Consider the following 17,236-nt stretch of genomic DNA (forward strand, 5'->3'; position numbering starts at 1 on the left):
GCCCTCATCACCTGCAGCTGGAGGCTGCAAAAACCTAGTCATGGGCTTAAGGTAAATTTGCTCTCCCAGGTATGGCTTTACATTCTCTGGCTCCTTGGAAGTAGATTAGGATGATTTCCCTTGGGGTTTTGTTTTTTCATTTGTTTGTTTTAAATATACTGGCACTTCAGAAGAATTGAGTTTCCCCTAGCATTTTTTCTGTTGGCAACTGAAATTTTAAAGCAAGGACCTTCCTACGAGTGCCAAGCACCCACAGCCCTGAGGCTCACAGTGGTGGTATTTGGTACAAATCCAGGAGAGACAGAGCTCCTGACTGTTCATTTCTTCCCGCTTGTCTCCTGCCCTGATGCATGGACCGTGCTGTGTGTTCCTTGAAGACACCAGATATCTGAACTAAAATCTTTCCATAACAAAGGGGAAGCGTTATGCCAGCTTTCCTGCTGGTTTAGCAAACTTGGTTTCAAGGGATCATCACCTGGTCACTGGTGACATCAGCTGTAGCCCTAATGCTACTGTCCTCTTTGCCTAAACAATGGCATTAAGCCGGTTTTGTCGCAGAGACACCGGGAGGGATGCACCCACCCCTTGGCACTGTTAACAGCATTCACGGTTTCATCTCTCGGAAATTTTTTTTTTATACACCCACAGGATCTCAATGAAGCACATAACCCCCTGCAGGATAAGTCAGACATAACCAAGTTTGAAATAAGTCCTATTAACAAAACTGTCGCTAACCACCAGTCAGGTTATTTGTGGGAAGCATTTAGACAACGCAAGCAAGGAGCCCCTCCAGAAAAGAAAAAGTATTCTTCTTTTTTTGTAGTACACTGAGGAATCCTAATACAAACAGCAAAGTTTTAACTTAGCCATGGCAGGGCTAGTTTTGGAGAAGGGAAAGGGTTTGGTGTTTGTTGTTTTGTTGTTTTTGTTTTTTTATTGTGCTCTTAGGAGACCAATTTAGGAGGCAGAAATGAAGCAGATGGAAAGAGGCCCAGAAGGCCATCAAGATCAGTATCATTGTCTTGATGTTACATCTGTATTTCACAAGCATGTGTTTTTTTCCACTAAGATGTTTTTAAACCTATTAATACGCATCATCCCCTCTCCCACCACTTTCTGTGCAGAGCAATTGTGATGTACATATTCTCTGTTGCCCACGGGCAAACCTTGACACATGGTCAAGTCTCATACAGCTCCATCCCTTACTGTTGTTTGATAGTCACTCCTGAGCTTTCCTCCCCTCTGCTTTCTGAAACTCTTTTGGTATGTCTGCATTTAGCTCCCAGGGTTACCCTAAGGACTATCATTATTTCTACTCAGCTCGTGATCTAATGGGAGAAGGCATGGTACAACGTAAAGATACTTGGCTGGTATATAAGCTGCGACACGTGACAGTACGAGATGCTCCACCTGGCCTTCATGGGGAACAGCTAAAATATAATGAACATTTTGCAGAATAGAAACGCAACCATAAAAGTCTACTGATACTCTGTTTTTGGGTTTATGTTTGGTCCCCAATGTTTTCAGAAGAAAAGTTATTTTAAGTTGGACTGAAATGATAGGTCATTTGGGAATGGCACAAATTATGTTGCTTGGGAATCAAATAGAGTACTGAATTATTGACCTTTTACAATGCCTAACTATACTGATAATGGAAGAGAAGTGAAAGTAGAAATCCATCCTTATTTTCAGCTGAATTATTGAAATCTTTCGTTAAAAAGATACGTAGTTCATGATCAGGAAAATGCAGCAAAGTCTTTGTCAAGATCATGCAGAGGATGCTGCTACATAAGGAAATATACAACCACCTTTTTTTCCAGCCTGCACTCTTTTTCACCAGAAGATGATCACCTGGAATCTTTCTTTTACCTAGGTTTCTTGAGAGCTGAAAAATTACAGCAGTGTATCACCACTGCTCTCACTATAGTCTCAGCAGACTTTATGACTTCCAGGATACTACTTTATTTTGGAATAAATCTGGATGAGGTCTGCCGTGTTGTGGCTTTTGATTCTCCTGATCCCTCAAGATGTGGATGCAAAAGCCTTGTGTGAAGGAGCAGTGTCTGGTTTGGGGTTAGGAAGCACCATTTTGGGTCTCAGAGTAACTCCACAGAATGCTCCCAGGTGGTAACAGAGCTGGAGAGTGGGAGAGCTGTGGTAGGTGCACAGCACTAAAGGTCATGGGGTGGTGAAGAACTGTGGGGAGACATGAGATCAGTGGTGCAGACAGCCTGAGAAACAGAACTGAGGAACCCGTGAGGTCCTACAGCCAGGAAAGAAATGCAACACAATCCTGAACCTCAGTACCTCAGACTACATGTGCTCAGCCATACTGTTGTGTTCTGAATCCCCAGAGTGAGGAACCGCAGCCTGATGCATCTACAGGGCACAGGTTCAGCTTTACACTTTGCAGAAAGCTTGTCCAAGCACTTGGCAACTCAGAGCAGCCTCACCTTTGGTGCTGATGCTCTGCATCCTCAGCCTGAGCTAGAACACTGGGTGGCAGTCCCCTGGCAGGGTTTCACACCCCCTTGCCCCTTGTTTTCTTGTAAACACCTTCTGGGGTTGAAGGAGCAGCATGCTTTTCGGTCACTGTGCTTTTCCTGCTCTGGTAGTAGGCTATAAACTGATAGCTCCCTTTCTTGGATGGGGAATGCATTACCACAACTTTCCAGAGTGCAAAGGGAAATTCCAGAGCCAGAGCCTCAACAGGAGAATGACACAGCTGCTTTGGAGATCTGAGACAGCTTCTGCCAACAGCCAGCACCAGAAATATAAAACACTGTAGACTGACTGTTCTCCCTGTAGCAACATGGGTTTGGATTGTCCAGCCGTTTATCAACAGCTGGCTTCTCACCTTCTCTGCAGCTCCCCCTTCACCAGCCTCACCAGCAGATGTTTGTTCAGATGTTCACAACCAGGGAAGCAATTATAAAACCCAAGAAATACCCTCTGTTAAATGCCGGGGGGAGCCTGGGGTGTAGGAGAGGTCAGATGGTGCCTGTGCTGGAGTGGACAATAGCTCGTGGGTTGGGTCTGTAACGGGAAGAGCTGAGCCCCAAGGATCCAGCCTGTGAACCACACTGCAATGTTTTCCAGGGGCTTCAGGCCCTCACACCTCTGGTAAGTGGGTGCTAGGAAGTAAAAAGGCCCCTCTCTCAAGCCACATGCACCGGGACAGGTGGACTCTGCCATTCCACAAGTAATTATGGGATAGCACTGCCCCTTGCAACATGCTCATCTTATGGTGGAAGGTCTCAAACAGCACAGGGAACTTAGTCACCAGATACTGCATCTGGTGGATATGATATGCTGGAAAGCACCCAGGAAAAGGGAAACACTTCTCTATTTAATTTTTTAAACAGCTTAAGTAAGGAAAAAAAAGAGGCATTACTATAATTATTATTATTATTACAATTATTATTTCGACATAAAAGCCTTTGTCTTTCATTTTCAAAATCAAATGTTTTGTCTTGTAAATACTGGAAGTTTTTCTTTATTTTTCTTTTTTCTTCTTTTAAATTCAGAAGTTTTTATATTGAAATGACATATTTCATGTAAAATTGACATAAAGAATCCCATTGCCCCGCATTAGATTACCCCAAACCCTACCAAACCAATTCTTTTGGGGCTGAACAAACCCATTTTGAGTTGCCAAAAAGGAATTTCTGTGGGTTTTTTGTGTGTTGCTGAAATCTCTTCCTGAAAATTCAAGCTGGTTTCTTCAAACATTTTAATTTCCCACCAAGCCTAAAAACAACCATCCTTTGCTGAACTAATTCTGCTCTCAGATGACAGCGTTGTGTAACTCCTGTAGGTTACTGATTGACGTGTCAGTCATGCTAGTGGTGAATGAGACCATGTGAGGCATTAAGTTGGCCGAAGTGAAATGAGCCTGATGGGTCTCAGGCAAGGCATAGAAAAAGGCATCTGTAAAGCAAAAATCTCCTGGAAGCAAAGGAATCAGTTCTGCATGTGGAAGCTGAAGCTCTTGCTCATACACAGTGAGGTCCCCCAAGAAACAAAATACCTTGGCAAGTACCTCCACCAGCAGCATCGGCCACCACAACCACCTACCACACTTCTCCTCCTCCAAGGTCTAGGCTGACAGTGTTTTGAAGCCCAGTGCACACAAAAGAGCTTCAGTGTCCTGGGTAGGAAATACTCATGTTTTCCCTGCCATCCCCTGACACAACCCCACACCGTGCGGTTCACACAGCAGCACGGTGCAGCCATCCCAACTCTGTCCCAAAGGTGGTGTTTTTCTCCATCACCGGCACTGCAGCTGTCGCCACCCCAAGCCCTCCCAGGGATGGGATGGAGTAATGCCAACCTCCAGCCCCCACCTAATCCAGTCCCATACTTGTGCACTTGCCGTTCCTGCAAAATCAAACAGTAGCTGGACCCCTTTAAAACATCACACTCTTTGCCCTGCAACTGTCTTGGAGAAAAACACCCCAAAACTACACCAAGGTTAAGCTGCCCAAGAGTCCCCGCGATAACGTGCTGGCAGCTGGGAGAGCTCTGCTTTTGTGTCATGGAGCGGGCAGGTGCGGGGCACAGGCTGCTCCCAAAATAATCACACTATAACCCAGCCCCACTTTAAAATGGGCCAAAATTTCCCCATAGAAAATCCACGAGCACAAAGTAATACCTGCCATACATACTCTGGGGGTGGCTTTGGGGGTTTTTTTATTACTATTTTCCGAAGCAGGACGTTAGTCATTGTGAGCTGAAAGCAGCGTGCTCTGATCTCGCTGTGTAACCGCAGCTGTCCTGGATGCTCCTGCCCATCCCCCAGCACCACCAGGGAGCTCCAGAGCCCCAGCTGGGAGGCTGGTTAAGAGGACGGAAATTTTAAATCCTGTCCTTTTATTGAAATTTCAGATTCTGGTAGAAAATAAAAGAAAGAGAAAATAAAAGAAAGAGAAATCCTTTCCCTCTCCCTGCCACCACCTTGAGTTTTTCCTTTCAGTTCAGCCTGCTGGGGTCCTTTGCTTGACTTAGAGGTTTATTTATGTGGAAAGAAGCCAAATCTGAAGTTTCCTACAACTGCAACTGGAGCTGATGTATCAGAGTTTCAGGTTTGTTTTTCAGTCCACTTACAGCAGTGTCAATGTCCAAAACCTGATCACATTAGCAAGTGCTCTGGCTGGGGATGGTTTTCTGCAGGCTTTGCAGTGGAGCCTGCAAGGTGCCACTGGAAAACAAGCTTCTCCCAAGACCCCCTAGGTCTGTGCGTGTCCCTGCCGCAGCCCCCCGCGCCCTTTCACACCCTTTGCACGCTCCTTGCCATCATACACACAGGTGCTGGAGAAAGATTCAGTCGCTGTGTTTATAAAGTGCTGTCACCGAGCAGCATGGCGTTTGATGGCATTTCATTTCAGGTGGGGGTTTCTTTTGCAAACATTAAAACAAAGAGGCAAAACGTTTTTACCTTGTGCCAGGCTGTGGCTGTTACCTACTAGTCAGCACTAACCACAAACACTGAAAAGTTTGAGCTATTTTCCTTAGAAACAGTTTATCTTTTTTATCTTTTTTTAATTATTCTTTTTTCTTTTTTCTCTTTTATCTTTCTTTTTTCCCTTTTTTTTTTTCTTATTTTTACCCTTTTTTCTGTTATCTTTTTTCTTCTTTGTTGTCTTCTTTCTTCTTTCGTCTTTTTCCTTTTTTCTCTTGATTTTTTCTCTTTCTTCTTTATTTTCTCTTTGCCCCTCCCCCCACCCCCCCACCCCCAGCTACTCTCATGCTGCTCTTAACCATAGCTGAGGTTTTTTGAGGTTTTATTTCCTTGTTCCCCACTGCTGTTTTTTTTAAGGCTGGATGGGTTATAAATCAGTTTGTTTTTCTAAAATCATTCACAGGAACACACTTCTCGCAGGAGATTTTTCAGTCACATCTGTCCAATAGCCGTGATGTTCCACTGCTTCCCAGAAAACACAATCGATGAATTGTCCCTGTTTCTGTTCTGATCACTGGGATGCACAAGGCTGCTGAAGCCGAGCAGCTTTTGCAGGCTGGAGGCTGGATACTCTGGCCAAGTGGTGGGCTGAGTGCCACCTTCCATCCCAGTGTGGTCCCAGCATGGCAGGCTGCAGGGCCTGGCTCTCCTGCACCCACTGGAGATCTGGGAAGGGGGCACGGGTCCCCGGGTGGGCCATCCAGGCACCCTGCATGGGTGCGGTGTGCGCTTACACATGCACGAGGCAACCGGATAATGGAAAACTTCCTAGGGGCATGCATGGGTGGAAATGTTTGCACATCTCTATCTATGTCTGTTTACCTGTGTGTGTTGATTCGTATGTACATACGAATATACCTCACTGCACAGCACACACATTTCTTTCTTACATACATCCCTGTGCACACATGCACATACTATATATATACATACACACACACTTACTATATATATATATTTTTTTATATATATATATATATTTTATATATATATCTCCTAGAATCCTAGACTGGTTTGGGTTGGAAAGGCCCTTAAAAACCCCCCAGTCCCACCCCTGCCACGTGCAGGGCCCCCTTCCCCCAGCCCCGGTGGCTCCCAGCCCCGTCCAGCCTGGCCTTGGGCACTGCCAGGGCTGGGGCACCCACAGCTGCTCTGGGCAGCCCGTGCCGGTGCCTCGCCGCCCTCACAGGGAAGGATTTCTCCCTAACAAATATTGTACACACAACTCGCGTTCACAACCGTACACACACATTAACCCCAAAGGCAGCCAGAGAAAGCAGACGTGAGAGATGATGGTTTATAAAGGACCAGAATAAACCTGCATTGATCCTTTCAAATCTCGGCACTAGAATCTTTTGGACCTACAGCACAGATTGTTGGAAAAGTAGGATGCAGGTATTGAGCTGGGATAAATCAGCATGGGTGTATGCATGACTGGAGGGGCTATGCTGACTGACCCCTGCTACCAGTCGGTCCGTGACGTGGATGGCATGCATGAGCAAAAGCCACTAAAGCTCTCCTGATCCCTGTTTTTAAGGCAGTCACCCCCGGTTCCCTGGCTATGGCTGGGATTCTGGTAAGCAGCTATCTCATCAGAGAGGTGGGCTGCACGCTGACCACATACCCTGAGCATAGCATAATGATTTCAGTTTAAATTTAGGTGAGTCCCTCTCTGCTGTCTGCTTTTTTTAGGACTCAGATTGCAGATAGGACAGGGGAGGGGAAAATGCCATGTAAGATGCGTGCATACAATGAGACATGAAATCAAACTCAAGAAGGAAATCTGCTTAGGAGGAAAAAAACCCCCAACATTCTGGAGATTATTTTGGCATTGCCCCTCTACTAATATTATGTCCATTTCCTTTCCCATATTCCTTTCCACTTCTTTACACTGGCTAGCATATGATAATTTTATACATATATATGTATATATATGTTTATATGAAAATTTGTTAGGAAATATGCTTTGATGTTGCTTTGTTGTTGCTATTTTTAGTAACACCTGAGGTTTAACCAATCTTTTTGCCACCTGGAAACCTTACAGCAAAGCCTAAGCAAATAGCTCTGTCCCTGGGCTGGGGGAGGAAAGATGATGGAGGTGGAGGAGCTCGCTCTAGTCCAACATCAAAAGCTCTATACTTGGAGACTATCCAGAGCCACTATAGCTTTAGAAGAGGCTGGGATGATTTCAGACCCAAAATCCCAGAGCCTGTGCAGCAAGGTCGGCAGGTGTCATCATCAGCTGGAGGCAGGTGCATAGAGAGGCAGCAGGAGCTCTGCCCATGCTCCTGGTTTCAGTGCAGAGCTCACTGGTCACCCCGATTTTACCCTAAGCAGGCACCCGCTGCACACCTCAGCCTGAAAATCACTGCAGATTCACCCTGCCCTTTCCTGCTGCCAAGGGGAACTGCTCCATAACATCTTTTAGGTATTTAGATCAGTCCTATTCCTCTAACACTTCAAAACCCTTCATGAAAGCCCATCTCAGAGCTATAATTTATCACTGTCCCCATTTTGCTTCCGGAGCGTGTGAAAGCAGAGATAGGGCTTCACCTAAGGCGGCAGCTCCCAGGGTCACTCCTGGGACTTGCAGAGCGGAGCTGAAGGGCTCTTTCACTTGGCAGTGCTTTTCATATGGAGGTGCATTGCCCTTGGCCAGCACAGCAAGGACTCGGTGACAGGTTGGTAACCAGCCTGCCCCTGGGAAGGGATGGGTGCAGGACTGGGAGGGAAGGCAGCACATCATCACCATCATCATCATCATCATCATCTGGCTCTGAGTCACGTCCCCATCCAGCTCACAACCTGGGTGCCTCTGTTTCCCACGGGGAACGCCCCACTAACATTTTTTCCATCCTCTTAGCACAGACACGGGGGAAAAATGCACCCAGGCACCTCTACCCGAACACTAACGTCTTTGCAAAAGTTTGGGAAACCCAAAGTTTCTCTTTGTATTAAGAGCCACTGTTCCTCTCCAGCCCCATCTCTACTATAACTACTCTCAACATTTTTTCCCCTTCTCCAAGTTAAGATTTAACTGGTTTATGAGAGGAATAAATATTCTGTCTCTACAGTCCAGCTTTCCAGCAACTTGGGAAAAGTTAGCACTTTGGCCAGGGCCTTCTGCATGCTCTGAGCTATGCATTTAATTTAAATTTAATAGTTATTGCACGTTACACAAATGCCGATTAAAACCATATTGATTGAGGTTTAGCAGCTATGTGAGAAATGCAGATCTTATTACAGAGCTGCTCCATACCCAGAGTGTGCTTTTAATAACTCCCTGCTCATCAAGGGGCAGATGGGAGGGAGGCAAAGGAAAAGGCAAGGCTGGGAGGCATGGCTGGAGGGACAATGGCAAAGCTACGGGTAGGCAGCTCGCTTCCCACCTCGGGTTCGCACACCCATAGCATGACATATCCCCACCGATATGCTGCTTACTTCCCCATCTATAAATCAAAGAAAACCTACCTTAGGCACAACTACAGACACGCAAGCAAGCCTACCAGGCCACATCCACACCACGTGCTGGACAAGCAGACAAACATGTTGGCTGAGATCTCAGGAGATAAATGGCTGTGGCAGGATGTATTGCCCTAAGGGCTTCCTAGGTCAAGACCTGGTGCAGAGCCACTTGAAAACCCCAGAAACTGTCAAAACAGGACTTGTTATTTGCTCATCGCTCTCCCACCCCCCCCGCCCCCCACTTTTCCAAAGGCTGCAAAGTTCATTTGGTGGCAAAGCAGAAATAAACAATGTCTCGTGTCCTAGTTTGTCTGAGATAATGACTGAAAAGAGAAAATCAACTGGGAAGATAACAGCACTGAAAACACCCTGCTGAGAGCAGTGCAAACCCTTTCAAACCAACTCTAGTGCTTTTGCACAATTCTTTGCTTTGCACAATTTCCATGCTTCTGAAAAGCAGGCTGGGAAATACTGCAGGGACAAGGTGTGTATAAATATTAGAGGAGACAGATAAAGATGTGGAACGTGCAGGGTTACAAGGGGAAATGGAGATTAAAAATCCTCCCAGGCACACCTGCAGAAAATCTTACTTTCCATGATTCCAAATGACTCACTAAAGCTGGGCTACCCTTGGGCAGGGTCTACCCAGCACCACAGCTTTTCCTTATGTATTAGGGAAATAAAGTTAATGGTGTTTCAGATCCTCCACAGAAATCATCTCCTTTCCATGAGAGACTAAAGAAAGCCATGTTCAGAAAATCCCACTGCACTTCTGCTTCTCAGCAATCCAGATACAGGCTCAGAAAGCTGCTTATTTTGCTTTAAATATTCCAAGGCCTGAGGATTCAGTAACACTGCAACTCCGAGTTATTACAAATAAAAAAGAACATATGAAACTTGACAGGTTTTCGTCTCTACATCCCTCAGACCGAGCTGAGCTGTTTACAGGTTTGGTTTTGTATGTCTCTGTGCCACAGACACCAGACACTGCAAAGAAGTTATTTTTTGGCAGCTGCATAACAAAGGCTTGGAAGAGGAAACTACCCAGAAAATTATTATTTTTTTTTTAAAAAAATCATACTGTGGTGTATTTTAGGGTGCCACTGAGCAATTTCCAGATTTTCAGGGAAAAAGTAATTTTGATTAAAACTGAAAACAGGTTTGGGTTTTGTGTTCTACTTGATGACAGTTTTAGTTGGAAATGAGGGAGAAAAAATGTTCCAGATTGGTCAAAATTTTCTCTTCTGCCCAAACTGAAGTAATTCCACCATTAAAAATTTCTGGGTGGTTTTTTTTTTTGGTTTTTTGGTTGTTTTTTTTATATAAGAAGGAAAGAACCATTCAAAATGAATAGCTGCTTCAGATCAAAAAAGTCTAAAGAGGGAATTAACTAAAAAAAGCTGAAACTGGTAATTTTCTTTATCCTTTTCAGATTTTTTTGGAAAACTTTGCAAAATCTGTGTCTATTTGCAAAGCATTCTGGTACCACCTAACTGCACTTTCAAGTCTCCCCAAAAAATATTTTTAAGAGAAACATCACCCAGCTCTGCAAACAAGAAAGATACACAAAGATAGCCAGGCTTTTGTTGGCCCAGTAAATTAATCTGGAAAGCTCCTTCAATTTCCAGTGCTATTCAGTTTTGGCCCTTAGAATGAGTGGAATATACTACAAAGGAACCCTTTTGCTGTGTTTTAATGCATGCTTGCTCAGCATCTTACTATTTCTTCGCTGCTCTGCATCCTGGCCTGCATCTCTTGGGCATCATCTCTTTTTGGGATGCTACAGCCCCGGGGACTTCAGTCATCCCACATCCCTTCTTCTGATGAAACATTTTGCTGGGTCAAGGCCACAGGTGGTTTCCTAACGCTGAAAAATACCCTTTATACTTTCAGGCACTGATTCATATCTGTCAAGCAAGCTGCCAAATTCATGTCAGCCTGGGGCCAGCTGCTGCAAAGAGAGGGACAGGAGGGAGAAAGGTGCTCACTCCACTATTATAAGCTGCTCTACAATGGCCAGCGTGGCTGGGAACGTCCTGTGCTTCCAGAATGACACGGAGTGTGATAAATAAAGGGGAGAATAAAAGAGCAGAGCTGCATTTAGAAGCATGCTATGGCTGCATGGCATTTTAATTATGCTAATCTCTGAGGTCCATCCAGAAGCACTGAAAGAAATTGTTAGTTGGGCATTATAAGCTTGACCATCAGCTGATTTTTATGTGCAAGGCAGTGTGTCTCAGCCACCAGCTCCTGAGAAGATACCTGTGGTAGCTGGGTAGCCTCTCACAGGCAGGGGGGGCTTTGGAAAGGGAACAGAGACTGTGGTGACAGCCCTGACAGCATCCTCCAGCTGAGCTTCTCCTCCCCATGCAGACTCATGAGTGTGCAACACCAGACCTCTGCACCCCCTGCTATGCAGAGGGTGTGAGACAGGGTGCGAGAAAGCACCATTTACAAAGGGAAAGCGCTATACCATATTATACCTGCAGGAGGATTAATTCATCCCATCCTAAAAAAGTTATCTGGTATTTAAAATAAGTGGCATCTGAAGTCTTCCTGCAGAGTTACAGGAGTTTGTACTGTTATGATGCTAAAAAGGGAGCTGCCTCTATGCACCTGAAGATATTCTGCCGGATCTATGCAATTTTTCAGCACATACCTAAGAGGCATTTGCCTCTCACTAAATTAAAAATAAATCAGAATAAGCTTACAAAAGTTCTCACACCTTGCCAGAGCACTGGTCCATGGCAAGAATGGTGAGTCAGAGGCAAATCCCATAACACTCAAAAGGAAACATTTCCTACTGACTCCCGCGAGCTCGGGCTCGCAATGGTGTCTCTTGTCTTTGCTAAACTTTCACTCATTTTCGCCTGGGGCCTCCTAAAGACTCACTACTCAAATTTCTCTGGGCTTGAAAGGCTCAGGAAGAAACCACTGAGAGAGAAAGAGGCCCAGCGTGGGCTTGGTTTAGCCTGGCAGGTGTCTTCCCACTTCAGAAACTTTCACATATGTGAGCACAGGAGGGAAATTGCTCTCTAAAAGTATTTCTACCGACACGCACTGTAGGCCAATAATAATAGCGGTGATGACAATGGAAATGTGTAGCACCTGGAAGGAATGAAAGCAAGGCAAAAAACAGATTAGAGAGAGAAAGATGAGAGGGTGTTCGAGGTGGAACTCATATGGTGACCACCTTCAGCTGTCCTGACTTTGGAGGCTCAGGCATACATGCATAAAGATGTCTTGATCTTGGAGGCTCAGGCATACATGCATATAAAGAGGCATCCCACGTCGCTCTCAAGGAAGGCTTGGCCAAACTCCATGAGATCTAACATCAGGACAGGTTTCAAAGTGAGCAAAGACCTGCATTGCCCCCCAGCATCTTACTAAAAGAGAACATAACTACTTTGTGCAAGCTGGGTATGATATGTGCACTGCATGGAATATCCAGCCAGGCTTTCTTTGGATCAGACAAGCCCTTACTAGCTGGATGCCTTTAGCATCCCACAGGACACCATCTGCTCAGAGACTCAAGGAAACTGTTCTCGGTGCTGCCCTGTGTTGGGGGCTCAGGGACAGCCCTGTACCACCATCTTACCTGGGGCACTCTTGATGGAGCTGTGCTTTGCTGGTGTACAGCAGGGGTTACACAGCTTGCTGATGGCTTTGAAGACACATGCTCCTGCTGTCTCTGTACCAGAGGGAAGGGGTTCTTCAACATGCCGAGATTAAAATCACACTTGCACTGGAATGTCCTAATCTTGGCCCAGCAAATGGCGCTTTTTTTTTCTGGCAAGAAAAGGCCCCTTCTTTCTTATACAACCTGTTGTATCATGTTTTCCATGGGTTGTAAAGGACCTTAGACTCCTGCCACCAACCAGCTACAAGGTTATCCGCTGCTGAGCCTCTCATCCCAGAAGAGACGCATGCCCATGAGCTCATGGTTCCCTCACACATCCAGATAAAACAACTCTTTTGCACACTCAGAAACAGTCTCCAGTGGGCCAACACCTCAGCTTTCTTACTTACAAAGAAGCCTTTTTGCCTACAAAACCCTTCGCCTCTACCCACTCACACCCCCGCTTCTTACGGAAGGCAGGGACGTAGGTAACTTCCTCTGTCACGTGCAAAATACCCTTCCCTCTCCAGCAGTAAGCTCGAAACCCGCAGCACATTCATCCCACAAACAAACCCCTTTCTATCCACAAAGTAACTCCTGCTTTCCACTCCCCTAAGCCCTTCTCACACGAATGTCCGCTATTAACTCACATTTCTCCCACATCCAAGCTCACTCCGAAATAATCATTTCAGTCACTTCAGCCCAGAATAATTTCTTCAGCAAGGCAGCAAAATCTCCTCTGCCAATCCCACCTAGCAAGGCATTTAGAAGCTAAAATGGGATTTTCCCCCATGACAATCAATCCATCTCCCCCAGGAGATGTTTGCATCCCTTCTCCTGGGAGTGCAGCCACCCCAGCCTGCCCAGTCCTGCCTCACGCTGCAGCAACAGCTCGCACGTGCAGCCCTGCACATCTGCTGGCTGTGACCTGGCCGTCACACTGTGGCACGCTCTGTGCTTCCCAGCTGAACAGACAAGTCCGGCAGGATCCCATCTTTACCGGTGCTGTGCCATGCCTGTACATTTTCCCCACGGCTGCTCCCATCCCAGATGCTTTTACATCTGTCCTTGCAGAAAAAGGGAAGACACTTTTATTTTTTAGTATCCCTGCAGATGTTCAGAAGCCTGCAGGGCATTTCAGGGAGAACAAGTTTCACGTGGCTTCATGATCACAGCGCTCCACAGAAATAAGCGATGAGTGTTTTTTCCCCAGGCACCTGTATTACTGTATGCTGCTACAATGAGCATATCAAGTGATGACATGGGAAAACGTGGCTATCAAGGATAACTCTATATGGTAAGCTGTGTTCCTTCGGGTCCTCACATATGCCAGTTGTCTCTGCATGGCCTTTTGGGACCCAGGACTCACTGGACTTTGAGCACACGTCATCTCAGCTATCTTTAGCAGCTGAAACATCGGCACCCAAATACCTGTCTCATCTCCCCTTATCAAGAGATCAGCGTCTTCCAAGGGTGATCCAATCCATCCTGATATATGTGTTCAGCACACCCGCAAGGGATAAACCTCAGGAGAGTTTCTCTCTGCTGATTACAGATGATTCATTTAAGATCAATGATCAGCTTTCCAATGGTTAATGGTATGGACACAACTTTGGTGTCCATAACAATAAAAGATTAATCCTGTTTTGCATCAGCCTTACTATTTTTCAGGAGAGCAGAATATATATCTAGCAAATGTTCCCCCCTACTAAAAGACAGCATTTGGGTGGGAATGAATGAGGTATATGCAACAGACAATCTTCTTGCAACAATATCTCTTCAGGACAATCTGTTCCCCAAAGTAAAGAGGTTCAGGAGCCCTAGAAACAATTTCTTAAAAACATAATTCTTTGGGGACTCAGCCAAACTCTTACAGAAAAACAAAGAAACAACAACAACAAAAAAACCACAACCTCTTTTCTATGAGTTGCAAACAACATTCAGTCACATACAATCTACTTTGATTCAAAGTACTGGATCAAATCCTATGGGAATGTATATGTGAGTAACATTAACACTTTAGAATAACTGCATGTACTTAATGGGACTTATCTCACATTTAGGCTACTGCAGCTGATAACCCAGTAGAGACTCGGTACAGACTGAGACAATGAAACGGCAAGAGAAAGACAATGGGAAAATCAAACATGGCTCATAGAAAATTAAGAAAAAAAGAAAAATAAGAAAATAAGGCTTTTAGACCATTCTCATGACAGCAGACTAACACACAGGAAAATTGAAACAAGAAGTACATTTCCCTACCACAGAAGTATGTTAGTTTGGAGGCTTTTTAGTGCCTAAAAAAAAAGGTCAAAAATTCCAAATACAAAATTGTGCAATAAGGTCTAAGAATGAATATAGATAATTTGAGACATTCCTATCAAAGGATGCATTTCATTAATTTTTAACATTTTGTTTTGACACAAGGTTGTTTTCCTCGCCTTTTTTTAACTACAGATTATCTTCTGCATGAAAACAAGAATGAGTTTCATCCTGGAATGCAGTAAAGGGATGTTTGGAGAATTTAAAAACTCATTAAGGCATTTTTTTCAAATGTTGTACAATGATCTAGGGAGGTGTTCTGATCTACACCAGATGGCCTGAGCTCCACCAGAGCTAGGTTTATGGAGCAGGAAGCAGTATATTTGCCAGCCCTGTGCACAAATAGCTTCAATTTTGACAAAAGCATTTTTGATTAAAAACATTTAATTGAAAAACTCCCAGGAAAACTTCTCTAGAGAATACTGTCTCCCCTTATAGCATATGAGTTTTGGGGAAAAAAAATACCGTGGACCCAACCCATGCATCTACCTATGCTTTCCCTGGTCCTAATTGCTATATCGTAGATAATGGAATATTCTCTGCAAAGATGAAGCAATGCTATCACAGGAGTACTGGATTTACTTACTCAATATGCACTTATTAGCACTTTAAAAAATATGATAGGAGTCCATAATTGCAAATTGTGCTGGAAGGCAAAATAAGAAATTGCATGAAGAAGTGTGCAGAGCGAGTACGTTTTAAAAAATAATGCAAAAATGAATTGGTTTCAAATCCTATTTGGATGAAAATGTATTTGATGATCCTGAAATGGTGGTGTTAAATGTTTTTTAAGCGGTACCAGCTTGAGGGTTGGGTTTTGGTGGTTTTTTTTTTCATTACAGCTCATCTCTCTACTGGACTTAGCTGCCCTTCATACCACAGTGTCAGAGTATCCCAGCTGAACATTATCACAATGTCATGGTATTCTGGCTGAAGCTATGTGTGCCCTGGAAAAGAAGCTATTGCGATTGCCCTCTCCTCCTTTTACAGTGCAGGAATGTTAAGTACAGAGACGTTACCAGAAAGCTGGATCCCACCACGTACCACTTGCTCAAGGTCATGGTGGAAGTTATCGGAGCACAGCACTACTCGAGTGTCAGTACTTTAAAAACTAGCCCAAAACTGAATTCCATGTAATTAGACTTCTTGATAAAGTTACAAATTATTGGGTTTTTTTCACTGGTATTAAAACTGAAAGATTTGCAAGGTCTTTATGATTCAAGGCAGGACAAACCCACTGTCAGTGCTTCCTTTATTATAAATCCCTAGCTGCAGGAGTCAGTCCCATGTGGAAGAAGCAAACAGTTTCAGCAGTCCATGATTTACAAGCCACGCAAGAGCCATGTTGCCACGTGCTCAGGAGGCACATCGAAGAGACAGAGTAACTTATGCCCTTCCTCACATAGTTTCTGTGTTTTCCTGAGAGGGAAACTACTTTCTGAGCTAACAAGAGAGGATCCCAGAGACATTCATCCCTCATCTCAGCTCTGAGGAGTTGGTGCCATGGATGGCAGTGGAGCTGTGTCCTTTTTCCTCTTCAGCAATATCTAGTCTTGCCTCATGTCCTATGGCTCACCTTAAACACAGGTGATCACCAGGACTCCCCTGTTGGTTGCTCAGTATCTTGTAAGAAACAGGAAAGAATCTGGCTGCTCTAAACTAATCAACCAAATAATGCTGATTTGCACCCAGTCATTGTCTGGGCCAAATCCCTATGAGAAAGAAACCCGTGAGATGCTGCAAAGCTCCTCTTCTTTTTCCCAAGGGCAACAATGCCTTTTCCCAAAGGACAGTTCCCAAAGGACAATGCCTTGCAAAGAAATCCTGCTATGCCTTGCAGTATCGGTCCATCTTGGGGTATTTACTGTGCAAACAATACGGGAGAGGTGTTTCTAAAGATGCCTGCAGGGGCCTCTGACATTGCCTTTGAACATGTGTGGTGCAGAAGGAGCAAAGGGGAACTACTCACCTTTAGATCTTCATTTGCTTATTGCATTTTTATAAGTCAGGAGGTCATTTCATGGTCATTTCCATAGGAACATATAATTTCTTTCTCCTTATCATTCTCTGATACAAATTTCTTTTGAAATATGAGTCACTCTCAGTTATCTGCTGAAGGGTCAATTCCCATGAAAAAAAACAAGTGGAAGGAAAACAGACCTCCAGCATCATTTCACTGGAATTACTACTTCACAGCTTTAAAACCTTGAGTGTTTCCTAAACATTGGCAGTTCCCTGTCAATGGGGTGGTTTACTGAAAGGGCAACATGATGCCAGTTAGGCAGCTCAGGATAACAGTAGTGACCCCAAATTTTCTCAAAACCTATATAGGAAATATAATCTTATCCTTGCATATTTTAACAAGACTT

General features: G+C 44.6%; 1 protein-coding gene across 2 annotated transcripts in view; it reads right to left on the minus strand.

Annotated features, from left to right (window-relative positions):
* MYL3 (myosin light chain 3) overlaps positions 1-17,236 on the minus strand; it is a 39,250-nt gene that overhangs the window by 20,648 nt on the left and 1,366 nt on the right. The gene's annotated exons all lie outside the window — the stretch shown is intronic.

This window comes from Falco biarmicus, chromosome 4, assembly GCF_023638135.1.
Source record: "Falco biarmicus isolate bFalBia1 chromosome 4, bFalBia1.pri, whole genome shotgun sequence".
NCBI lineage: Eukaryota > Metazoa > Chordata > Aves > Falconiformes > Falconidae > Falco > Falco biarmicus.